The sequence below is a fragment of the Myxine glutinosa genome, chromosome 4, assembly GCF_964187855.1.
Source record: "Myxine glutinosa chromosome 4, kmMyxGlut1.1, whole genome shotgun sequence".
NCBI lineage: Eukaryota > Metazoa > Chordata > Myxini > Myxiniformes > Myxinidae > Myxine > Myxine glutinosa.
In genome coordinates, this window is record NC_136264.1 from 217,913,810 (window position 1) to 217,940,414 (window position 26,605).

General features: G+C 47.2%; 1 long non-coding RNA gene across 1 annotated transcript in view; it reads right to left on the reverse strand.

Moving 5' to 3' along the window:
• The window catches only part of LOC137425721 (uncharacterized), a 54,049-nt gene extending 27,453 nt beyond the window's left edge, over positions 1 to 26,596 (reverse strand). The window contains exon 1 of the long non-coding RNA XR_010984160.2: positions 26,356 to 26,596. This is a non-coding gene — a long non-coding RNA (uncharacterized LOC137425721). The remainder of the gene's footprint in view (positions 1 to 26,355) is intronic.
• Between the last annotated feature and the right edge of the window lie 9 nt (positions 26,597 to 26,605).

The following is a 26,605-nucleotide window of genomic DNA, read 5'->3' on the forward strand; positions in this document are numbered from 1 at the left end:
CAAATTGCGAAGATGGTCCCTCCAATAGCCAATCTGGATGAATTGGAACGTGCATTACATCGGGAATGGAACAACCTGCCACAGCAACGCATACGACGGCTTACAGGGTCTATGAGACGTAGGGTTGAGTCAGTGATCCGATCACGTGGGTCCTACACACGTTATTGACGCAAAGATCGCTAGAGGTCTTCTCAGAACAATGACTGTACGTTAGAAAACATAAACGTCATCCACACTGTCCGTGATGGACCTATAGCTCCATACTTAAATTGAGGTGAAAATATGCCTAAAATTCCCAAAAAATTTCACCTTAAATTATTCAGAATAAAATATTGAAAACGGCATGATTGTTATGTTTTTATGTGACCATAATATCACTTCTCCAGAAAATATAGCAATATCATGGGTATATTACACTGTTTTGACGACAACAAACTTGTAATGTGCGAGGTTGTAAAAAAACGGGGGGGGGGGTGCTTAACTTAATTCTTTGTGTATATATACAAAATAACTATTCCCAGGTTCGTAAATCATACTGGACAAAAAACAAGACACACTTACCTTTAAAGATCTTGTCGGTGTCCAATTGAGCCCTGTCCGTGCCTCCATATTGGTCAGGAATAGTTATATGACTCAGGAGGATACAAAATAACTAAATAGGGCTTTTACAAAAGCAAAGCTTTATTAACTAATAATTCACTTGTTTCAATATAATAAAGAACTACAATACTATAACGAATTTAGTATTACAAGTCGTTGGTTCTTCTTCGTTGGCCGGTGCTCTCCTAGCGTTGTTTCCCGTTGCGTACTCGTTCGTTCCGTCGGGCAGAGGTTCTTGTGACAAGTGCTCCTGACTCAAAGTTTGCTCTCGTTTATAAGTTTGCTCTCGATTATATGGGCACACTGGAGTTAATCCGCCGTGCGCTAAATGTTAATCCTCCGTGCGCTGAAGCTCCTTGGTCATCCACAATCGCCTTATCGGAGCCGGCTCGCTCCCCCCCTGCTGGGAGATCCATTTGCCTAACAATAGGAGGGTGCTCTAGCCCGGGGCCGCAACCAGGTGAACAAGAGATTACCACGTTCGTGCACATTCCTGACATTCATCCACGAAATCGTCTATCTGCTTCGTTACCAGTCCCAATCAATGAGTTACCAGTCCCAATCAATGAGTTACATTTCCACAGTGTGCACCCTTCTGCACACCCAATCACGCGCTTCAATGTGCCCTCTCGCACCACCACCAACTCAGATGTACACTCCTGCACGCGCTCAACCATTCCAGGTGTGCATTCTTCCATTCCAGGTGTGCATTCTCTCTCACCTGCCACAACCAACTCATGCACCGTGTCACTCTCACTCTCGACAGCACACTCACTCCTCGGCACACACTCTTTCCTCACACACACCTCCGTTCCACACCTTTCTTGCGCACCTTCTTGCGCACTCTCTCCCGGTACATACTCCGTACCACTCATGGGGGTGCATTCTTGCACACACCGGATCACCGCCGCACACGCTGGCTCACAAATACCTTCCGCATTCCCCAAAGTCGGACATCCTTGCACACCCCCTCTTTCCACACACTCTGTACCTGTCGCACACCTTACCAGCGGCCGCTCACGAACGCCCGGGTCTAAACCAACACCCAAGCTCACTGAATCCCCCCTCACACCATATACATTTCCGAGTACATCGCCACTCACCTTGGCACCTCGTCTTCGCTCCTCCTCCGCCACCTGTAAACTCTTTATTTGGTCAGTAGGCACATCATCACGATTTGAGCACAGACCTTGTACATAATCCATCACTTCCTCCTTTATCTCCCTCTTAGTCTCCCTCCATCTCTTCTTAATTTCACTCACCCCCTCTTCCACTTCCTCTAATTTTTGTTTCACCTCTTTTATTTCCCGGTGCACCCCCTCAATTTCTTCCTATAATGCCACCTTGGTCGTTTCTATGTGCGTCCTTACTTCCCGTTCTTTTGTCTCCATTGCCTCTGTCACCTCGTCCAACCTCTTTGTCAACCCCTCGTGTACCATCTGACATTCCCTCTTTGTCGCTATAAGTTCTTTTTTTATTTCTTTCTGTGTCGCCTTCAACCCCCCGATTACCGCAGTGTTCTTTCCCACTTGCTCCCCCAATTCCTTTTGTCCCACCGTCAGCTGTTCTACTGCCCGTGTCAGGTCTTCTATGCCCCCCTGTAACCTAGCCGTACTATTTCTCACCTCTTTCTCCATACGCTCCTCACCCCGCTTTACCTCCTCGCGTACCTCCGCGACCTCTTCGCCCACTCCACACCTTATCTCCTCCCCCATCTCTCCCATTTCTTTGGTAGATGCCACCCTCATCTGCTCCAAATCATTCCTTTGGGCATTCAATTTAGTTTCCAACCCGATTTTCACCTCCTCTATCTGGTTCCCCATCTGTTTAATTTCCCGGGCGGATTGCTCCCCTATTTCCCTCAATTTGCCTTCCATGGTGTTTTCTAACCCCCCTAACCCATTCTTCACCCCTTCCATTTGGTTCTCCTGGGTGGCCATTCTATTTTCCAACTCCGTTAACCCATCCTTCATTTCCCCAAGTTGAGTACCCACGTCCTCCAGTTGGCCCCCCAATTTACCTTCTAGACCTTCAACCTGTTGTCTAACCCCTCAAATTTATTGTCTAACCCCTCAAATTTGTCTAACCCCTCAAATTTGGCTTCTAGCCCCCCCATTTGATTTCCCAGATTACTTAACCCGTCTCTCAATTCCCCGATTTGGTTTTCTAATCACTCCCCCATTCTGTTTTCCAATCCTTCAATTTGGTTTCCCATGTCATTCCTCAATTGCTCACCCGTCTTGACCATAAGGGCCTCCATTTGTATCATAAAGAGGTTCAAATCCACCGGTGCTGCGGGCGCAGCTGCCGCAACCCCACGCGAGGCGCCATTTTGTGCGCCTGAAGCCTCGTGCGCGAGGCCGCCATCTTGTGCGCCTGAAATCCCCACTACCGAATGCGTATTGCGCTCCTCCCGCATTACTCCCACCTCTTTGTGGTCCTGGGCTGCTTCTAACTCCTCTTCTAACTCCCCTACCGGCATCCGATCACCTTGATTATCCATGGCACGATTTTAAAATTTAGGATATTAAATAAAATTTTGGCCACTCGTAATTTTGAGTGTGTTTTTTTTTTTTTTTTGGTATACAGGATCGAGGCTCGTGAAAGAGCTAACATTTGTCACACAAAAAAAATCAAACAGACACACAAAACATATAATAAGGGTAGCGGTAGACAAGATGGGGAGAGAAGGGGAAGCACACAAACACAACATTTGAGAGCAGGGACATCGGGAGATGTGTGGGAGGGCTTGGGCGGAGGAGGCGTGGGAAAGGGGGGAGGAGTGGGAGAAGTATAAAACACAAGCACACTGCAAGGAATTCCAGGAAGGAAGTTGGTATTTCAAAAAAGTGAATCTGGGGTGAAATTAGCGGGGGTAGAAAAGATCAAGGTTTTGGATGGGGGAAGAAGTGCATTAAGCGCACTTCGGGTCCGAATCTCACCCCCCGACACCAATTGTTACGGAAACAGGGACGGCGCTCCCCATAGTCGGGGGGGGGGGGTTTAATCCCCCTTCCACTTGCACTGGCCGTCTCCGATCCTGAAGCTACCCCGCTCCCTTGTGGGGTGGGATTGGCCGAGGCGATTGGTCAAGGGATTCCCGTACACCCCCGCCAATCCCTCCACAAGGCAGGTGGGTAACTCCGCTCAAAACCACGGACAAAATGGTATTTTGCCGAGTGGTTTTAGCAGCCCGCGGTTCGAGCCGTTTATCAAGGGACTAAACCCGATTGCGGAGCTTTGGCCGAAATCGTACCACAGGAACTCAATGTGGAAATCTCTAAAACGATCGGATGGGAAAGAAAACCAAAGTGAAGGAGGAACAGGTATTTATTATTATTATTTACACAACCAAAGAAACCAAAGGAGAAGGAAAGAAACGAAAGTAATTTACAGAAGAAGAAGAAGACACAGTGCAATCCTTAAAACAAGTTTAACTTATACCCCAGACAACACAGAGGACAGACGATGGGCAGACTCACACGAATGGGGAATGAAGGCAGGGAATGAATGGCTGGAAGGAGAGGAAGGTGGGACCACAGGGCTGGATGAGGTTCAGGTCCGTGCAACGGCAGGGCTGGAGATGAGCGGCCGCCGACTCCACCGTAATCTGGTTCACACGGCGGCATTGCTTCGCAGCAGCGCGTCAAAGCTCTCCACACACACGGCGGTGTTGCTTCACAGCAGCGCGTCAAAGCTCTCCACAGAACTCTTTCCACAGAACTCTTTAGAACTGCTTGGTTCGTGCTCCCTCACTCATCTGGCTCCCTCAATCATCTGGCTCCCTCAATCATCTGGCTCCCTCAATCATCTGGCTCCCTCAATCATCTGGCGGTGGGGGCTGATGCAACGGGTTTTTATAGGCCACACCCTCGAATCTTCGCGAACCTCTCGATGTCCCTCTCTCCGCCCTCTCAAGCCCTGCCCACTGAGCCTCGATTGGTTAATCGGGGCTGGCTGACTCCTCCTCCTGATGACGATGGGTGGGCCACGCCCTTATTCCCCGAGTTAGAGCACATGGCAATGATGGCGATGCAGTTGGCAATGCAGTTGGCAATGCAGTTGGCATTGGAGGTTCTGGGGCCATTGAAAGGGGATCTATCTTATTTCATTTGGTGCAGCGCTCCTTTCAACTAGTGGAGACACAGCCTTACCTGAGACATATAATAATGAGATAACTATTGAGGGAAGCCTATTATTTGCTACGTGATGCGATGGACTAACTAAGGTGCAAACAATTAACAGCCAATTAAGGGGGAAAATGTACATGGGGGGTTATTAGGGATTTTAATACTAAATTTGATAAAGTGAAGGTTCTAAAAACCGCAACAATATATATACAGACTTGGCATTTAATATGGAATATTTTTTTCTTCTTGGCTTCGGTTTAATTTCTGAACTCGGTATATCAATCTGGTGAGTTTCTTTTATACTTTGGTGGTTTCTTGGTTAAAAGAACCATGTCACTGATTGTCTGTCACAGCAAGAAGTCAATAACAGGATTATATCACAGGTGGCGTAACAAAATGTACGGACAGGTACATTTGACGATTGGCTTCACAATCGGGTATATAAGGGTTGTTGCGTTCTGTATTAGTGGAAAACAACTGCTGTGCGTCTACAAAAGTTATTGCTGCTTCTCCTGGAGATGGTCCGTCAACTCGACAATGCTGTTTGTCATTTAGTGGTGGCTTTACGAAATTCCGGCATGAAACAGCGTGCTATTGCTTGGTAGTATGGCATCACTCAAGGTCAGGTGTCAAAGATTCTGAAACGAAATGCTCAGAGGGGTGTCCCTACTCCAATACCGAGGGCAGGACGTCCCCGCAGAACCACAAGGAGGGATGATCGCCAGCTGCACCGGTTAGTCCACAATGGCCGTACCAAGTCAGCTAATCGGCTTAGGGCTGAGTGGCAGCAACTGACAAATGTGCCTGTATCCAGAAGGCTAGTCAACCAACGACTGGTTCAAGCAGGCTATCGTGCCAGGCGTCCCCTGAGAAAGCCACGCCTGACCAGACAACACCACCAGCGCCGATTGCAGTGGGCCAGAGAGCACCGTCAATGGCAGCCAGGACACTGGAATCACGTGATCTTCAGTGACGAGTCTAGATTTCTGGTTTATCGCCAAGATGGCCGCATCCGAGTGCGCAGACAAGTGCATGAAGCCTACAACAAAGATTGTATAGTGCCAAGAGTCCAAGCTGGAGGTGGTGGAGTGACCGTTTGGGCTGCTTTTCATGCAGGGGGCAAAACTGACCTGGTTGTTCTGAATGGAAACCTGAACCAGTTCAAGCACAGGGCCATTCTGGAAGAAACATTGCTTCTATTTGTTTGTGCAGCCTTTTGAGGAAACTTTGTCTTCCAAGATGACAATGCACGGCCTCATCGTGCTCGCGTGATCCAACACTTTCTTGCTGACCGTGGTGTAGAGCATGTGGAGTGGCCTGCCATGTCTCCGGATATGAATCCAATAGAGAACTTGTGGGCAGAATGAACGCGCCAAATCGACAACTTGGACCAGCAGCCTGCCTCTGTGCGTGAATTGCAGCAGGCTATTGTAACTGCATGGCAAGCGATTCCTGTCCAAACCTTGGCAAATCTCGTGAACAGCATGCCTCAACGTGTACGTGCTCTCCTGAATGCTCGTGGGGGTTACACGAAGTACTGAACTGCAATTTTACTGTCCGTAATCCCAGTCGTAATTAAACTTTTGTTTTTGTTAAAAACATTTTTGGCTAATGTGCAAAATAAAGAGATACTTCTGGAAAACGCACAGAAGTTTAACAGTACTGTCCGTGAATTGAGTTCGATATCAGTTTACATCACTTTCACGGATCAATTTATTTGCTTTGAAATGTCAAATGTGGTTTTTGTTTCTTTTAAAGGTCACATTAACAAAATCTAGAATAATTTCAACATAATTCCAATGAACTTTTAGTTCTAAGTCATCTTGAAAAGTAAGTTCACCCCCACAAAAAAAAGACACCATATTAAATGCCTAGTCTATATATATATATGTATATATTGTTGCGGATATGGGATTTGCATCCATCCATATCCGCTTGTAAATATTCCCCTATTTCCTCAATACTTCCCAACTCTCCCAAATCCCCCATTCCCTAGTCCCATTTTCTGTAAACAACACTCTGTAGACCCGACCTCCCCCTATTTCCCCCATTAAATGTCGCATCCAGGTCCACCGCATCTCACGTAGACAACTATAGGACATCTTGCTAGTTATTCTTAGTCTCTGTCAGGTAAGGATTCGTTTCCATTAATTCTGACCCTTCGTTGCACCAGAATGTGATTGTATGGCACCGTTAGGAAGTTTAGGACCTCCCCAATACCTCCCCGCAGCTCTTCCTCACAGTTCTCTTCAACAACAACAACAACAACAACGAGCGCAGGGAGTGCGCGTCCTCACTCCGGCTTGGTAGGAGTGGTGGGAGGACACCAGGCCTTCCCAACGAGCTGCCATCGGACATGTGCTCGACGGGGTTACCAAACAGGGGTAGAACATGGCTCCCTGTCGGCTCCTCGTCAAGGGCGGAGCCCGGTAACCCCCGCACCCAATGGAAGCGGCGGACCGGCCCCAGTTGGGGCGGAACCAACCAGCCGAGGGTGTGTCACTCCCCGCTGAGCATGCGCGGTGAGAGAGAGGTGACGTCAGATGCGCGCTGAGCTTGGAGCAAGCAAGACCACCTCCGAGCGCTGTGAGACCTCCCTGCATCTTTGAACCGTGCTTTATCCTGTCCCCGAGCCAAGGTGCACCTTGTGCCAGCGACCTACCTGTCCATTCCTGCCATCAATCCCCGTGTGAGTCTACCTTGTCCGTGGTCTGTCTGGGAATAGATAAGACTGTATTTAAGTGCCCATCTCTTCTGTGTCTTTACCTCACTCTGCCTTGTAATCTACCCCTTTTCTCCACCACTGTAATTATACCCTCCTCCGGAGGTCTTGAGAACTGTACCCCCCTTGCGTCGTTTCATCTTTCCCAGTCGTCGTGTCCTTTCTATCATTGATTTGGCATAGCGCGATTTGGCCAACGTCTGGGTGAATCGGGTGAGTCGGGAGGAAACGGGGAACAACTGTTCGGTCGTGGTTACCTCCGCTCGGTAAATAACATCCAATCCGCGGACCGTAACAACTGGTGTCGGGGAGTGAGATACGAGGCCCGAACCAAATTTTTAAAACAGCTAGACAAAATTTGGTCAAAATTACAAAGTACCGAAATTGCTTTTGTTTTACAAAAACCCGAATTTTGAAAGTCACGCTATGGGAGATCAAGACGGCTGGGTTCCGGTAGAGGAGAGTGAGGCAGGGTCGATCCAGGACCAAATTGAGGGACATGAGGAGAGCGAAGCAGTGAGGGCGGCAGGTTCGCAAAATGGTGGCGCTAGGCATGGGGAAGAGGAGCGCGAACAACAGGTCGGCGCCGCGCAGGGGATTGCGGTAGCTGTACCCGTGCCGCCGATGGACATGCAAGTCCTCATGGCGCAAATAGGGGCCCTGTTGGCCCAGAATAGCGAACAATTGGAACAAGGAATGGGCAAGCAATTAAGGGAGGACATGGGGTCCAATAGCGAGAAATTGAGGGAGGACATGGGGTCCAATAGCGAGAAATTGAGGGAGGACATGGGGGCCCAGATCGGAGGGTTAGGGAGTAGAATAGGGGATTAGGAAATAAATTTGAGGGACTAGACAACAAATTTGAGGGATGAGACAATAGATTAGGGGAAATACAGGAGGGGTTAATGGGGGTAGAAAACAGAATGGCCGCTCAAGAGAATCAAATGGAAGGGATGAAAAGGGGGTTAGAGGGGTTAGAAAACAGTATGGAAGGCAAATTGAGGGACATGAGGGACCAAGCGGAAAGGGAAGTTAAACAAATGGGGCAGCAGATAGAGGGGGTCAGAATGGGAGTAGAAACTAAATTGGATGCTCACAGGGAGGAAATGGAGCAGATGAGGGTGGCATCTGGGCAGGAGATGCAAGTGATGACAGGGGAGATCAGAAGAGGTGTGAGTGAGGAGGTCGGAGGAGTGCACGAGGAGGTGAGGCACTGTGAGGAGTGCATGGAGAAGGAGGTGAGAAAAGGGACTGTAAAATTGCAAGGTGGTATAGAGGAGTTGACGCTGGGAGTAGAACAGCTGACAGTGGGACAAAAGGAGTTGGGAGGCCAGGTAAAGAAGAACACAGCGGTAATAGAGGGTTTTAAATCGACACAGAAGGAGATGAAAAAGGACGTAGGGGTAATTAAAAAAGAGTGTCAGATGGTACATGAGGACCTGACGAGGAAAATGAACAAGGTGGTGGAGGTGATGGAGGTTAAAGAGCGGGAGGTGCGGGAGCACATAGAGAAAAATAAGGTGGAGTTAGAGGAAGAACTTAAGGGGGTGCACGAGGAGATGAAGGAGGTGAAGCAGAAATTAGAAGAAGTGGAAGAAGGGGTGAGTGAAATTAAGAAGCGACGGAGAGAGGATAAGAAAGAGATAAAAGAGGAAGTAAAAGAATTGGTCCAAAGTCTGTGTTCGGATCGTGATGATGTGCTCATTAACTGGATGAGGGATTCGCAGGTGATGGAGGAGAAGCGAAGAGAAAGAGGACCCGGTGTAAGTGGTGACCAATATGGTCGTGCGTATGATGCGCCAGGTGATTTAATAAGCTTGGGGGTCGAGATGGACCCGGATGTTCGTGAGAGGCCAAGAGTGAGGTGTATGGCTGGTCCGGAGTGTATGGAACGAGGGTGCGAGTGAGAGGGTCCGGTGATGGGAGAGGTGCGAGGTGTGAGTGAGCAAGGTTGTGGTGGTATGGAATGGGTAGCGGGTTGCGGAAGCGTGACCCATGCATCGACACCAACAGGGGTAGTTTTTAGAGGGACAGGGGAGGCACGGGAGCCCCTTGGGGGTAATGTACTGTGGGGGCCCGGCCGGTTCGGCCCCGCGCTGACCCCGCAAGGGGCGACGCATGGGGTCCGGCAGGCGGGCAACGACTCACATACGATGTGGTCCCACAAGGTCCCACTCGCGCCGTATGACGGTGGGTAAGGGTGGCATCCCTGCCACCCTTCCCATGATGGGGGCAAATGTGCAATAGTTTATGGGGTGGCTATGACAACCGAGCCAGGGAGGGCTTGGTTATATTGATAGGGACTAGAGGTGACAAGAGGTGACAAGATTTAAGTAGGAGACTTGGTACCTGTAGTGGGGACGTAGTAGCTTAGTGTTTGATAATGACGTGGGAGCGCTGAGTGTAAGGGAAGATGGAGGAGCGCGAGTTTTATAAGGGAGTAGACAGAGCAGATGATGCAGTATGAATGTAAGTGCTGGTGAGCAGCTTCAAATGAGGCATCGGTGAGGCAATGCTCCGAGGTGTGTGTGAGTGTACAAGTGATGAATGAGAGAGCATTGCAGATGAGTGCCATGGTGAGTAGTGAGTGTTGTGGATCAGCGCGAATGCGCTTGGGGGAGAGAAGGGTGCAGGCGGCACCAAGTATGAGAGCACAGGTGTGCAAGTACAGGTGTGTGGAATATATGGAGTAGAGAATGAGTGGTGTGGAGAGAGTTGGAGTAAGTGGTACGGAGTGGTGTGCATGGTGCGAAGGTGTGGATGGGGGAAGAGTGGACCCCTTTTCACGAGTACCCAGGGAGGGTAGTTTAAAGAGTAGTTAGAAGGTATAGGTAAATTGTGGTTGGATATTGGCATTTGTGGTGCGGTTGCAGAATGGTATTGTAGATGGGTGCATTGGTGTGGTGAAATTGGCTTGTCGTGTGGCCTGTTAGTATGAGTGTGAATGGTTGGGCACTCCGCCACTGTTAGATGTCGGCCAGGTGAGGCCGCAGGTGGGCTCTGGGAGCCGTTAGTGTCAGTGGGTGCCTGAGGATCCCGGGTGTGGATCGGGCAGCCCGTGCCAGAGAGGGCACCGAGGGGGTGAAAGTGCGAAAGGGCCTTCCCCAGTTAGTTAGGATAGGGTGAGGAGCAGGTGAGCTTGGTAGGCAACAACAGTGGTGGAGGTGTGCAGGTGGGCGGACCAGCTGGGAGCGTCACACGACCCAGCCACCGAAATTGTGCGGGAGCACCGAGTGTTGAATCGGGGAGTGAGACCCAAATTGATGGTGTGCACCACAGATGGTCAATGGGATTTTGGTTCTTCGAATCACATAGAGTAATGAGGGCCAATGGTTTGGCAGGAGAAAGACCCCGGGTAATGTAAAGTTGTTAAAGTCATTTAGGAAATAGGATTGATGAACCTGTCGCACCATACGCAGCCACTTATCTGAGGTGATGATGATGACTCCACACCTGTGTTTTCTTTGTTTTGTGTTGCAGGAAGTGACAATTGCTGTTTGGATTTGTGAGACGCATCACGACGTGGATGAGACATTGGGGTGATTCCATCTCTCCCTCCTTAGGAGGGACTGATGATGAATGGGTGATGGCAAATTTTGATGTTGAGTTGGAGATGGCAAATTTTGATGAGAGTTGGAAATGGCAAATTTGATTGGTTAGGGGGGAGACAAGACGAATTTGGTTTATGGGAGGAACGGGGAAGACAGTAGGGACGTTTGTTGATGTGTAAAGTAGATGTTTATGGGTAATGTTGTGTTTTGTGGATACAGTAAGGGGTAAAGGGGGGGCAATGTAGGTTACCTGGTGGGGGGGGGGGGGCGTACGGTAGGAACGTACCTGTGTCACCTGGTTCCCATGTGCCCCCAGTGTGCATTACCTTATATTGTATGCACTTTTGCGCCCTTACCACCTTACTCACCTGTCTTCTTTTGTCTCCCACCTCCGAGGATCTCGCTTTGGGGCAGAGAGAGAGGAGAGAGAGGTGCTGGCTCCGCAGTTGTGGGCCTGTACTTCCGCTGCTTGCTGCCTGGATCGATACACCATATGGACCGCAATTTTTGTGGCGGCCCACAATGGACCGCAGTTCTTTTGCGGTCAAGCACCACCCGTTGATGGACCTCTGGGTCAACGTGGCACCTATGCCATACAGGTGAACCACTTTTAGTTGGCCCCCCTGACGGCCACAATTAAGAAATGGATGCGGTTGGCGCCTTTCTTTATTTCTAAAGAAGCCAGAAGGCCAAGTGCACTCCATGAAGGCAAGACCAGCGGCAGAACATCGGCCGGCTGTGACACCACCGGTGACCATGGACACTTGATTGTGCATTTTTATTGAACACTTTATTGGTGCACCGGATGGTGCTGACTGTGCATAATGGGGGTGGTGCTTTTGGTGCTTGGAAGGGGTGCTCTGCACATTATTAAAGGCCGTAGGGCTACAGGGCACTCGTGGGTTGGTGTATCGATGCTGGCATGCGTGCTCTCCCTATGCATAACATCTGCATGTGTTCCTCAAAGAACAGGTCCTGGATCGTTGTGTAAATATCAGTGTAGTCTTGTATAAATGATGCTCCCTACCAGCTGTATGTTTAGTTTGAGGATGCTTTCCACGATTCGGTTATCCTGTGGGTGTGTTTCTGTTAGGAGAAGGGTGCAACGTCGCAGGGGGACATATTTACTCATTTGTGAACATCTGTAAAACTGTCGCACTCAGGGTTGAGTTAATAGTAGAGGGAACTACATCTGAGTGCCACACTAAAGTAGGTAAAAATTTATCGGGTCGGGACGCCCCGAGGTCGAGTAGGGTGCAGTGTTGCGGATATGGGATTTGCATCCATCCATATCCGCTTGTAAATATTCCCCTATTTCCTCAATACTTCCCAACTCTCCCCAATCCCCTATTCCCTAGTCCCATTTTCTGTAAACAACACTCTGTAGACCCGACCTCCCCCTATTTCCCCCATTAAATGTCGCATCCAGGTCCACCGCATCTCAGGTAGACAACTATAGGACATCTTGCTAATTATTCTTAGTCTATGTCAGGTAAAGATTCGTTTCCATTAATTCTGACCCTTCGTTGCACCAGAATGTGATTGTATGGCACCGTTAGGAAGTTTAGGACCTCCCCAATACCTCCCCGCAGCTCTTCCTCACAGTTCTCTTCAACAACAACAACAACAACAGCAACAACGAGCGCAGGGAGTGCGCGTCCTCACTCCGGCTTGGTAGGAGTGGTGGGAGGACACCAGGCCTTCCCAACGAGCCGCCATCGGACATGTGCTCGACGGGGTTACCAAACAGGGGTAGAACATGGCTCCCTGTCGGCTCCCCATCAAGGGCGGAGCCCGGTAACTCCCGCACCCAATGGAAGCGGCGGACCGGCCCCGGTTGGGGCGGAACCAACCAGCCGAGGGCGTGTCACTCCCCGCTGAGCATGCGCGGTGAGAGAGAGGTGACGTCAGACGCGCGCTGAGCTTGGAGCAACCAAGACCACCTCCGAGTGCTGTGAGACCTCCCTGCATCTTTGAACCGTGCTTTATCCTGTCCCCGAGCCAAGGTGCACCTTGTGCCAGCGACCTACCTGTCCATTCCTGCCATCAATCCCCGTGTGAGTCTACCTTGTCCGTTTGTCCGTGGTCTGTCTGGGCATAGATAAGACTGTATTTAAGTGCCCATCTCTTCTGTGTCTTTACCTCACTCTGCCTTGTAATCTACCCGTTTTCTCCACCACTGTAATTATACCCTCCTCCGGAGGTCTTGAGAACTGTACCCCCCCCCCCTTGCGTCGTTTCATCTTTCCCAGTCGTCGTGTCCTTTCTATCATTGATTTGGCATAGCGTGATTTGGCCAACGTCTGGGTGAATCGGGTGAGTCGGGAAGAAACGGGGAACAACTGTTCAGCCGCGGTTACCTCCGCTCGGTAAATAACATCCAATCCGCGGACCGTAACAATATATATATATATATATATATATATATATATATATATATATATATATATATTGTTACGGATCGCGGTTTAGATGTTATTTGCCGAGCGAAGGCTCCGCGACCGAACAGTTGTTCCCCGACTCACCCGATTCACCCAGAACTTTGGCCGTATCGCACCGCAGCTGCCCAATCTGGAAAAGACTAAAACGACGAAATGCAAAGAGGAAAAGGAATAAGACGAGAAGACGTACAGAAGAGTAATGGGATTTATTATTTACACAAGCAAAAAGAAAGCAGTCACGTTTATTTACAACACATAAGACGCAGGTGACACAGTGCAAATACTAGCTTATACAGACTTAATTAAATACCCAGGGACAAGACACACAGAACAAACTCACGTACACAAGAAGGGTGGAAAGGCAGGAGGTGGATGGCTGGAGGGAGAGGAAGGTCCAAGGGGGTCCTGCAGCACGATCGGCGCGTTTAGCAGCCGCCGTTCCTTCGCGGCCCTGCTCAAAACCGCCGTCCAGGCCCCAAGCGGCTGTTGGGTGTTGTTGCTGCTGTGGCCGCCGCTTGCTTTGCCAGGACTCGTCTGACTCGTCTGGTCCAAACCCTCAACTCAACCACACTCTTGCACGTCTCCCTGTCCAACCACTCTTTCTCTCTTGGTCCAACCACTCTTTCTCTTTCTTGGTCCAACCACTCTTTCTCTCTCTTGGTCCACTCACTCCTCACCACCGACCACCCCACGCTTCTTGCGCGCGCGCCTTTATAGCGCCTCCGGCGATCAAGCCGCCGGCCTTCAGGACACGCCATCGGTGTGCTCACCTCGGCCCTGGTTGGTCACGCGACCCTCTGGCTCCGCCCTTGATGACGACGGGCGGGCACGCCCCTCTTCCCCGACCCGAGCACATGTTCAATGGTGGTTTTGGAGGGGATGTAATTGGCAATCGAGGCTTGGCAATGACGAAAGGGGATGTGAAAGGAAATGGAGATTTTGGGGATGGGAATGAAAGGGGATCTATTCTCTTTCACTGGTGCAATGGAGTACTTCAATTAATGGGAGACACAGCCTTACCCTAAAACACAGAATAAGATATAACTATCGAACAGGGGTATTCTATTATTGGCTGACGTGTATGCTTGTGGACTAATTATGGGATGCCCTTTTACCTTTACACAGCTCCGGAGGCAGGGAGCGCAGAATAAACAATAATAATAATAATAAAGCACACAATCAAAAAAATATACAGTCCTCATATCCGCAACAATATATATATATATATATATATATATATATATATATATATATTTGCGGTTTTGAGAACCCACACGCGTAAATATGACATTATTAAACGGTTAAAGGTTGCACCCCATAGTTAGGCCACAAGCAACACGTAGGCCACCATAGGACTTCAGTTATTTCATTAGTATGTGTTTAGATAAGGCCGTGTTTCCAATAATTGAATCTGCGTTGTGTCATTCAAATAAAGAGTAGGCCCTTTCGTCCATTTTAACAGCCTCCCTCTCCAAGCCACGCCATTAAGCGCGCCCCTACAGTCTGTACCTCATGGCCCCTCCCAAGTGTTACGCGCCTCGGCCAGCAGCAGCTGCCTTAGCGCTCACTCAACGCCGCCATAAGCCAAGAGGCAAAACCCGAGAAAGGGGGCGGAGCGCCATAAAGAAGGCGTGGCCACGTCAACCCACCATCAGGGCGTGGCCGGTAAGCGATAACCAGCCAACCAGGGCTGAAGCGACATCGCCGACAGGCGTGGCTTTGGGGCTCGCGGAGTGATCACTTGGTTGAGATATAAAAGCGAACGCAAAGCTCTTTCACAGGACTTATGAGATATACGGCGCGCTTGAGGAGAGAATTTACCAGAGGACTGATGCAGTGGCACTGATTAAAGGAGGACCTTATTAAAGGAGGACTTACTCACTGGCGCTGATTAAAGCAGGACTTGCCAGCGAGGACTTACAGCGGCAGCGTGTATTCAGAGATCTGGTTGGAAACGTGCTTTGCAAGAGGACTGTGAGGACTGCAAGGAAGCCCGCTGATTCAGAGGACATTGGAGAGGGGGCGTTTGGCGCGAACAGTACGCATATTATGTATGCAGGACACCAGGCTTCCCCCCGATTTATAATTGTCCGTTTGCGTTCCAACTACACGCGGAGCTGCCTGCCGGGTTTCATCCGCTGCATCGGAGCTTGGACCGGAGCCTGGACCGGAGCCGGGCTGGAGCCTGGACTCGCTGGTGACCCTCAACCATCTACAATCCCCGTGTGAGTGTGTATGTGAGATGGGCCCGTTTGTCCTGGATATTAAGAATAAGAGTGTTTAAGGCTGCCCTGTGTTCTTCTTCTTCCTCTTCCTATCCTGTACATTTCTTTCGGTTCCTCTTCTCCTCCTTGTACATTGTTAATAAACCAATCTTTGTTCTTCCTATTTTCTGGGTTTCCTCTTATTCAATCACATCAGTCTTTTCTCTCATTGGGTAAACGTGGCACGATCGGAACCGCCATAATCGGGTTTAGTCCTTGTTAACGGCCCGAATCGCGGCTCGCTTCGCTCGGCGTGTCCACTAACGCCGTGGTTCGGGCCGGAGTTATTGCCCTGCTTCACAGTCAGTGTTAGTAATTAGGTATTCGGACTAAGTCGACCGATAACCCTACCTAATACCGACCGGAAGGAGTGTATAACTTCCAGGACTCGGCGTCGGCCAGATAAAAGGACAAGGGGATTAACCCCCCCTTGATAAGGGGAGAGCCGATGTCCGAGATCCGTAACAATTGGTGTCAGGAGTGGGATTTGGAACCTGGGACTAAATTTGTTGGACAAAATTTTGGACACCAATTGTGCTATTGGCCGTAACAATTGGTGTCGGGGAATGGGATTTGGACCCGAACCAAATTTTTTATATTTTGGATAAATTTGGTCAAAATTACAAGCAGCCGAAATTTTAGTAGAAAACCAAATTAAATCGTGCCATGGATAGCCAAGGCGATCGGATGCCGGTGGGAGTAATGATAGAGGAAACATTAATGACCCGGGACCAAGGACAGTTGGTAATGGAAGCGAAAAAGGGTGTGGCAACTGGTAATGGCGGCACCTCGCACGTGGCGGCGAGGGTCGAGCCCGCAGTGCCAATGGACTGGGCCCCTTTTCTGGCATAAATGAGGGCCTCTATGGAAGAGTCAATGTATAATCGAAAAAAGGACGCCACGTCAGACGAATCCGGGTGTGATCTGTAAAAATTGAGGGAGGAATGCAGGTGTGAAGTGGAAAAGCAGATAGCAGAGGCAAGAAGGGATAATAAAAATGCGATGGATGACATGAGGCGCAGGTCGAGCAGGAAGGTCGCGGTGGTACGCGACAAGGTAGCGCGACTTGTGGAACGCACAGAGAGCGAGCTTGAGCAAAGGGTGGCCAAGTGGACCAGGGCTATAAGGGATGAGACGTGGGGTGTAGAAAAGCCGACGGCCATCAAATTGGATAAAAAAATGTCGGGAGCGCCGGGGAAGGTCGAATTGGAAGACGAAATTTTATTAGCGCCGGCGGTCGTCGAGGAAAGAGAAAACGAAATCATCATAGTGGAAATTGGGATTGAAGAAACGGCGGATTTAGAAGAGCACTCGCGGAAGGAAGAGATGGAAATTGTACAAAGTTCGTGTTCGCATCCTGATGCCGTACTTGCTAATCCCAATAAATATTTGCAGGTGTGTGTGGAGAAGAGGATCCAGAAGGTAAGCTGGGCTGTATATGGCGTGAAAAGGTTTGGCGCGAGAGGATTTTTCGCGCGCTTGGGATCCCGGCGTAACCCGGGCGCTCGTAGAAGGTCCGTGGTGCGCTGTGTGAGAGAGAATGGCGCGCGTGTACGGATGGCGCCGGAGCGCAAGTGTATTACAGAGTGCGAGGAAGGATGCACGACAGAGTGTGAAAGTGAGGGAGAATGCACGACAGAGTGTATGTGTGAAACAGAGTATGGGAGTGAGAGTGAGCGTGATACAGAGAGTGAGATGGATGGAGAGAGTGTGCGAGGATGCACACCTGGGATGGATGAGGAGCGTGTGCGAGGATGCACACCGGAGCGGGTGAGAGGGTATGTGCAAGAGTGCACCCCCATGAGTGGTATGGAGTACGTACCGGAGGAGAGTACGCAAGAAGGTGCGCGAGAGGAGTGCGTAATGGAGTGTGTGGAAGGAATGAGTGTGCATGTGTGGTGTGCACCTGAGTGTGGAACGAGAGAGAATGCACGAGCGAGTGCAGTAGTAGAATGCGTGGGATGTATGGGAGGTGCTGGAGCGCCGGGATGTGTGAGTCAAGAAAGTCGCGAGGTGTGGATGTGAAAATGCGATTTGAGCGTCGACGCTGACCAGGGCAGCGGATAGGCTGACGGATAGCCGACGCGAGCTCTTGGGGCACGGTGCGCTTTGTGTGCTGCGGGGGCCGGCGGGGATCGTTGCCGTGGCACTTTTGCAAGGAGCGCCGTGCATGATTCGGGCCGGGTCCCGCCCTGTATGGTCGGTGCCGCGTCGTAGCGGTGAACGGCATTATTCTGGGGGAGGTCGGCCAGGTCGGACCTTCGCCCCCTGGTGGGCGCTGTGTTCCGACCGTGCGAGGTTGGGTCATCGGGCCGGAGACCGAAAGGCTCTGCGCCGAGATGGACCCTGGAGCCTCGGCCCGAGTATGCCTCATCCCCAGAGTCGAAAATGCCGGACGGACCCAACCTACAGGAGACAGACCATCCGTATGCATTGCTCGGCTTTTCGAAGCCGAGCTGTGAAAATGCATTACCGCACCCGCCGAGGCTCGTAGTGAATGGACAGCTAGCAGTAATGATAGGAATGGTAGTTGTCCCATTCAGGTTTGGGCACATGAGCTATAAGTTTATGGGGTTTGGCGGTGTAAACTAGCCCGGGAGGGTTAGGATAATGTTAGGATCTAGAGATGACCATAGGTGACTTGAGAATTAAGTAGTGACATTGTACAGGTAGTGGGGACGTAGCGTAGAGTAGGTGGATGATAACGACGAGGGATGTGCTTAATATAAGGGATGACGGGGAGCACTAGTATTAGGGGAAATAGTTAGATTAAATGATGCTGTGTGTATGAGCTTTAAGTTTAGGATGAAATGAGGAATTGGAATGAGAGTCTTGCTGGTGAGCATGTTGAAATGAGGAATTGGAGCGTGGGAAAATCTGAGCGAATGAGGCAATGGTTTGGAGAAGTGATGTATTGTGAGGGTATTGTGGATGAGTGTAATGGTGTTGAGTGAATGACTTGCATAGGATGCAAGTGGAGATTTGGGGTGTATGGAAACAGGTGTGTGGAATAAATGGTGTGGAGTGAGTAGTGTGGAATACGTGGCGTGGAGTGTATGGTGCGAAGGAGTGGATGGGGGAAGGATGGACCCCTTCACGAATACCCGGGGAGGGTAGTTTAAAAGTAGGTAGAGGGAGTAGGTAAATTGTTGGATATTGACATCTGTGGTGCGGGTAGTAGAAAGTAGTGTTTTGTTTGGTGCATAAGTGAAGTGGAATGGCTGGGCGTGTGAGCCTGTTAGTGCGTATGGTTAAATGAGCACTCCGCCACTGGTAGTCTGTCAGCCAGGTGAGGCTGCAGGTAGGCTCTGGGAGCCAGGTAGAGTCAGTGTTGTGTCGAGTTCAGCGGGGCCCGAGGATCCCAGGAGAGGACCCGGGTAGCCCAATGCCAGAGAGGGCATCGAGGGGGTAAGCACCAGGGAGAGCCTTCCCCAGGTAGGTTAGGGTGAGGAGCTAGGCAAGCTCCGGTGGCGACGTTCAGTAGTGGAGGTGTGCAGGTAAGTAGGACCTGCTAGGAGAGCCACACGACACAGCCCCAAAATTGTGCGAGGGCACAGTAGAGAAAAATCGGGGGAGTGAGACCCCAATTTGGTATAGCACCACAGGATGGTCAATGGGAATTGGTTTTTAGAACCACATCGAGTAAAGATGGCCAATGGATTGGCAGGGCAAGACCCCGGGTAGTTTAAAGAGTTAATGTCAATTAGAAGTGTAGCTAGGATGAAAATCTCTTCGCACCATCCGCATCCACTCACCGAGGTGATGGGACTCCACACCAGATTTTGCAAATGTTTGGATGGTAAAGACGCATCTTGACATGGGTGAGACATTGTGGGTATTCCATCCCTTCCTTCTTGGGAGGGATTGGTGAGGAATTTGGAATTAGGGGAGATATGGGAGACAAGACGGGTAGAGACGAATTGGTAAATGTGTAAATTGTGTAAATACGGGGTAGGGGCAAGGGTAGTGTAGGCTGACATGGGGGGTGACGTACGGCTAGGGACGGGGCTTTCTCAGCTCGCTCTCCAGTGCCCCTCATGTCGCATTACCTTGTTTTGATGTGTACCCTTGCGCCCTTTCCCCTCGCTAACCTCTGCTTTGTCTGCCTCCCCACTCATGGACCATGGTCTTTTGTCTGAGGGGAGTGTGCAGGTGCCCTGAATTGTGTGGCCGCACTCTTGTTTCCTGCACCCTTGCTGCCTGCCTGCCTGCACCGGTACACCCTATGGACCACACGTTCCGTGGCCTGGCACCTATGGACCACACGTTCTGTGGCCTGGCATCTCTGCTGGGACAGACCATTGCTGCCAGCAGTATCTGGCTTGTGGACCACTGTTGTAAGTGGCATCAATGCCCAGCAGTCGGACCACCTACGTTGGCCCTGCTGGCCATAAATAAAAAAGCGGACACGGTTTGTGCCCTTTTTACTAATGAATTAAAGAACGTCAAGCAAGAAGACAGCTAAGATACATCGGCCCAGCAGAGAAGCACCAGAAGGCATCATTGATTATTTCTGAAATGTTTTTTTCTGTGCATTTTGGTGCTGGTGCTTTTCGTGCATTTTTTTATTATGGTGCATTTTATTGGTACATATGGGTATTGTGTATCGGTGCAGTGCATTGCAAATGGCATTTCCTCTTTTCAAAACATCTTCTCTTTTTCCCACAAAAGACAGGTCCTGGGTTGCAGTGTATATAATTAGTAGTGTATTGTAAATAATGCTCCCCATCGGCTTTATGTGTAGTTTGAGAACCATTCCGTAATTCGGTTAATTGTGGGCGTGAGTCAGTTAGATAGGACGCAACGCAGCAGGGGGGACATATCTAGTGTTCAAACGGTCGCACTCAGGGTAGTAGGTTAAATGTAGAGGGAAACTACACCTAAGTGTCACATGCAGAGGTAAAAGAAAGGTCTGATGTTTCAGCTCAGAATGAGCCTGGCAAAAGGAGGGGTGCAGTGTTGCGGTTTTGAGAACCCACACTTTTGTAAATATGACATCATTAAAGGTTAAAGGTAGCACCCCATAGATAGGCCACAAGCAACAAGTAGGTCACCATAGGACTTCAGTTATTTCATTATTATGTGTTTTAGATAAGGCCGTGTTTCCAATAGTTGAATCTGCGTTGCCTCAATCAAATAAGGAGTAGGTCCCCATTCCATTCATTTTGCTAGCCTCCCTCTCCAAGCGACGCCATTTAGCGCGCCCTCCTGTCTGTACCCCATGGCCCTCCCAATTTGGTATGCTCCTCGGCCAGTAGCAGCAGCCTTCGCTGCCCGTGAGCTCGCTCAATGCCGCCATAAGCCACTAGGCAAAGCCCGAGAAAGGAGGCGGAGCACAGGAATGAAGGTGTGGCCACGTCACCCAGCCGTCAAGGGCGGGGCCGGTAAGCCTAAACCAGCCAACCAGGGCTGAGGTAAGATCGCCTGATAGGCGTGGCTTTTGGGCTCGCGGAGGGATCGCTGCTTGAGTTATAAAAGCGGGAACGCAAAGCCCTTTCACAGGACTTAACCGGAGAACTCGCGAGTATAAGGACTGGTTGTAAATGTGCATTGAGAAGGACTTATGAGAAGCATTGGTGTTGAAAGGGCTTGTTGGAAGCGCGCTTGTGAAAGGACTCTTGTTGGAACCTTGTGCTAAAGCAGGACATTGGAGAGAGGGGGCATTTGGCACGAGTGTGCACCTATTACACACGCCGCCAGGACACCAGCCTTCCCCCCCGTTATATAATTATCCATTCGCGTTCCACTACACGTGGAGCTGCCTGCCGGGTTTCATCCGCTGGACAGGAGCTGGGCTGGAGCCTGGACGCGCTGGTGACCATCAACCATCAACCATCTACAATCCCCATGTGAGTGTGTATGTGAGACGGGCATGTTTGTCCAGGGAATAAGATAAGACTGTTTAAGGCTGCCCTGTGTGCTTCTTCTTCCTCTTCTTATCCTGTACATTTCTTTCGTTTCCTCTTCTTTCTGTAAATTGTTAATGAATTGCTTTGTTCTTCCTATTTTCTTGGTTTCCTCTCCATCCGATCGCATCAGTCTTTTCTCCAATTGGGTAAGCGTGGCACGATCGCAACCGCTATAATCGGGTTTAGTCCTTGTTAACGGCCCGAATTGCGGCCCGCTTCGCTCGGCCTGTCCACTAACGCCGTGGTTCGGGCAGGAGTTATTTCCTTGCTTCACGGTCGGTGTTAGTAATTAGGTACTAGGACCAAGTCGACCAATAACCCTACCTAATACCGACTGGAAGGAATGTATAACTTCCAGGCCTCGCATCGGCCAGATAAAAGGACAAGGGGATTAACCCCCCCTTGATAAGGGGAGAGCCGATGTCCGAGATCTGCAACAGTATTTAATTCTGAAATTTGGAACATATTACCTCGACGTACAAAGTATTTACTTCTGAAATTTGGAACATATTACCTTGACGTACAAAGTATTTACTTCTGAAATTTGTAACATATTACCTCAACGTACACAGTATTTACTTCTGAAATTTGGAACTTATTACCTCGACATACAAAGTATTTACTTCTGAAATTTGGAACCTATTACCTCGACGTACAAAGTATTTACTTCTGAAATTTGGAACATATTACCTCGACGTACAAAGTATTTACTTCTGAAATTTGGAACCTATTACCTCGACGTACACAGTATTTATTTCTGAAATTTGAAACATATTACCTCGACGTACAAAGTATTTACTTCTGAAATTTGGAACATATTACCTCAACGTACAAAGTATTTACTTCTGAAATTTGGAGCATATTACCTCAATGTACAAAATATTTACTTCTGAAATTTGGAACATATTACCTCAACGTACAAAGCATTTACTTCTGAAATTTGGAACATATGACCTCAACGTACAAAGCATTTACATCTGAATTTTGGAACATATTACCTTTAGGTACAAAGCATTTACTTCTGAAATTTGGAACATATTACCTTGATGTACAAAGCATTTACTTCTGAAATGTGTAACCTATTACCTCGACGTACAAAGTATTTACTTCTTAAATTTGGAACATATTACCTTGATGTAAAAAGTATTTACTTCTGAAATTTGGAACATATTACCTCGATGTACAAAGTATTTTCCTCTGAAATTTGGAACATATTACCTCTACGTACAAAGCATTTACATCTGAAATTTGGAACATATTACCTTGATGCACAAAGTATTTACTTCTGAAATTTGGAACATATAACCTCAACGTACAAAGTATTTACTTCTGAAATTTGAAACATATTACCTGAATGTACAAAGTATTTACTTCTGAAATTTGGAACATATTACCTCAACGTACAAAGTATTTACTTCTGAAATTTGGAACATATTACCTCGATGTTCAAAGTATTTACTTCTGAAACTTGGAACATATTACCTCGACGTTCAAAGTATTTACTTCTGAAATTTGGAACATATTACCTTGATGTACAAAGCATTCACTTCTGAAATTTGGAACATATTACCTTGATGTACAAAGCATTCACTTCTGAAATTTGGAACATATTACCTCGATGTACAAAGTATTCACTTCTGAAATTTGGAACATATTACCTCGATGTACAAAGTATTTACTTCTGAAATTTGGAACATATTACCTCGATGTACAAAGTATTTACTTCTGAAATTTGGAACATATTACCTCGATGTACAAAGTATTTACTTCTGAAATTTGGAACATATTACCTCGATGTACAAAGTATTTACTTCTGAAATTTGGAACATATTACCTCGATGTACAAAGTATTTACTTCTGAAATTTGGAACATATTACCTCGATGTACAAAGTATTTACTTCTGAAATTTGGAACATATTACCTCGACGTACAAAGTATTTACTTCTGAAATTTGGAACATATTACCTCAACGTACAAAGTATTTACTTCTGAAATTTGGAACATATTACCTCGATGTTCAAAGTATTTACTTCTGAAACTTGGAACATATTACCTCGACGTTCAAAGTATTTACTTCTGAAATTTGGAACATATTACCTTGATGTACAAAGCATTCACTTCTGAAATTTGGAACATATTACCTTGATGTACAAAGCATTCACTTCTGAAATTTGGAACATATTACCTCGATGTACAAAGTATTCACTTCTGAAATTTGGAACATATTACCTCGATGTACAAAGTATTTACTTCTGAAATTTGGAACATATTACCTCGATGTACAAAGTATTTACTTCTGAAATTTGGAACATATTACCTCGATGTACAAAGTATTTACTTCTGAAATTTGGAACATATTACCTCGATGTACAAAGTATTTACTTCTGAAATTTGGAACATATTACCTCGATGTACAAAGTATTCACTTCTGAAATTTGGAACATATTACCTCGATGTACAAAGTATTTACTTCTGAAATTTGGAACATATTACCTTGATGTACAAAGCATTCACTTCTGAAATTTGGAACATATTACCTCGATGTACAAAGTATTCACTTCTGAAATTTGGAACATATTACCTCGATGTACAAAGTATTTACTTCTGAAATTTGGAACATATTACCTCGATGTACAAAGTATTTACTTCTGAAATTTGGAACATATTACCTCGATGTACAAAGTATTTACTTCTGAAATTTGGAACATATTACCTCGATGTACAAAGTATTTACTTCTGAAATTTGGAACATATTACCTCGACGTACAAAGTATTTACTTCTGAAATTTGGAACATATTACCTCGATGTACAAAGTATTTACTTCTGAAATTTGGAACATATTACCTCGATGTACAAAGCATTTACTTCTGAAATTTGGAACATATTACCTCGATGTACAAAGTATTTACTTCTGAAATTTGGAACATATTACCTCGATGTACAAAGTATTTACTTCTGAAATTTGGAACTTATTACCTCGACGTACAAAGCATTTACTTCTGAAATTTGGAATATATTACCTCAACATACAAAGTATTTACTTCTGAAATTTGGAACATATTACCTTGATGTACAAAGCATTCACTTCTGAAATTTGGAACATATTACCTCGATGTACAAAGTATTTACTTCTGAAATTTGGAACATATTACCTCAACATACAAAGTATTTACTTCTGAAATTTGGAACATATTACCTCGACGTACAAAGTATTTACTTCTGAAATTTGGAACATATTACCTCGATGTACAAAGTATTTACTTCTGAAATTTGGAACATATTACCTCGACGTACAAAGTATTTACTTCTGAAATTTGGAACATATTACCTCGACGTACAAAGTATTTACTTCTGAAATTTGGAACATATTACCTCGATGTACAAAGTATTTACTTCTGAAATTTGGAACATATTACCTCGACGTACAAAGTATTTACTTCTGAAATTTGGAACATATTACCTCGATGTACAAAGTATTTACTTCTGAAATTTGGAACATATTACCTCGACGTACAAAGTATTTACTTCTGAAATTTGGAACATATTACCTCGACGTACAAAGTATTTACTTCTGAAATTTGGAACATATTACCTCGATCTACAAAGTATTTACTTCTGAAATGTGGAACATATTACCTTGACGTACAAAGTATTTACTTCTGAAATTTGGAACATATTACCTCGATGTACAAAGTATTTACTTCTGAAATTTGGAACATATTACCTCGACGTACAAAGTATTTACTTCTGAAATTTGGAACATATTACCTCGATGTACAAAGTATTTACTTCTGAAATTTGGAACATATTACCTTGATGTACAAAGTATTTACTTCTGAAATGTGGAACATATTACCTCGATGTACAAAGTATTTACTTCTGAAATTTGGAACATATTACCTCGATGTACAAAGTATTTACTTCTGAAATTTGGAACATATTACCTCGATGTACAAAGTATTCACTTCTGAAATTTGGAACATATTACCTCGACGTACAAAGTATTTACTTCTGAAATTTGGAACATATTACCTCGATGTACAAAGTATTTACTTCTGAAATGTGGAACATATTACCTTGACGTACAAAGTATTTACTTCTGAAATTTGGAACATATTACCTCGATGTACAAAGTATTTACTTCTGAAATGTGGAACATATTACCTCGATGTACAAAGTATTTACTTCTGAAATTTGGAACATATTACCTCGATGTACAAAGTATTTACTTCTGAAATTTGGAACATATTACCTCGATGTACAAAGTATTTACTTCTGAAATTTGGAACATATTACCTCGATGTACAAAGTATTTACTTCTGAAATTTGGAACATATTACCTCGATGTACAAAGTATTTACTTCTGAAATTTGCAGCCGATTTCATCCAGTGGAAACCGAGAAACGTATTTTCAGTCCCCATGTTAATGCTGCATTATGTAAAGTTGTAAACGATCCCTTATATAAAGGTCGGAGTGCTTGCGCCTCCCTTTGACAATCACCTTTATATTTTGTTCATTGACCTTCAATAAGGAACTACTTTACGTCGGCTGCCCCTGCACACCTTAACAAAATGGTGCTGTTTTAAAATAACAAAGTTCTCTCTATTTCAGTCTTTTCGCCTCGCATCTTGATCCGAGCACGTCACAGCATAACCTGCATGACGTCAAACACCAATCTCTTCCGTGTACCATGGGGGACGTGATTTTCCAGGTTATTGGCCTCCCACATTCACACCTGTGCCGGGTCCATGCGTCTCATCATCTTCTTCCTCTCCAACCCCTCTCTCTCCCCTCCACTCGCCCCCATTGGCCCCTTTTGTGTCCCTTCCCCACGTTCTCTGCTTCGGTTCGACGAACATTCGAAGCAGGTCCATGATGTGTCCGTCGCGAGGAAACCGCAGCGGACACGGGCTCGTGCTGGAGGTGGGGACAAAGTGTGGAGAGCGGCAAATGTTGCGCTGCGAGGGGCGGAGCGTCGGAAGGTG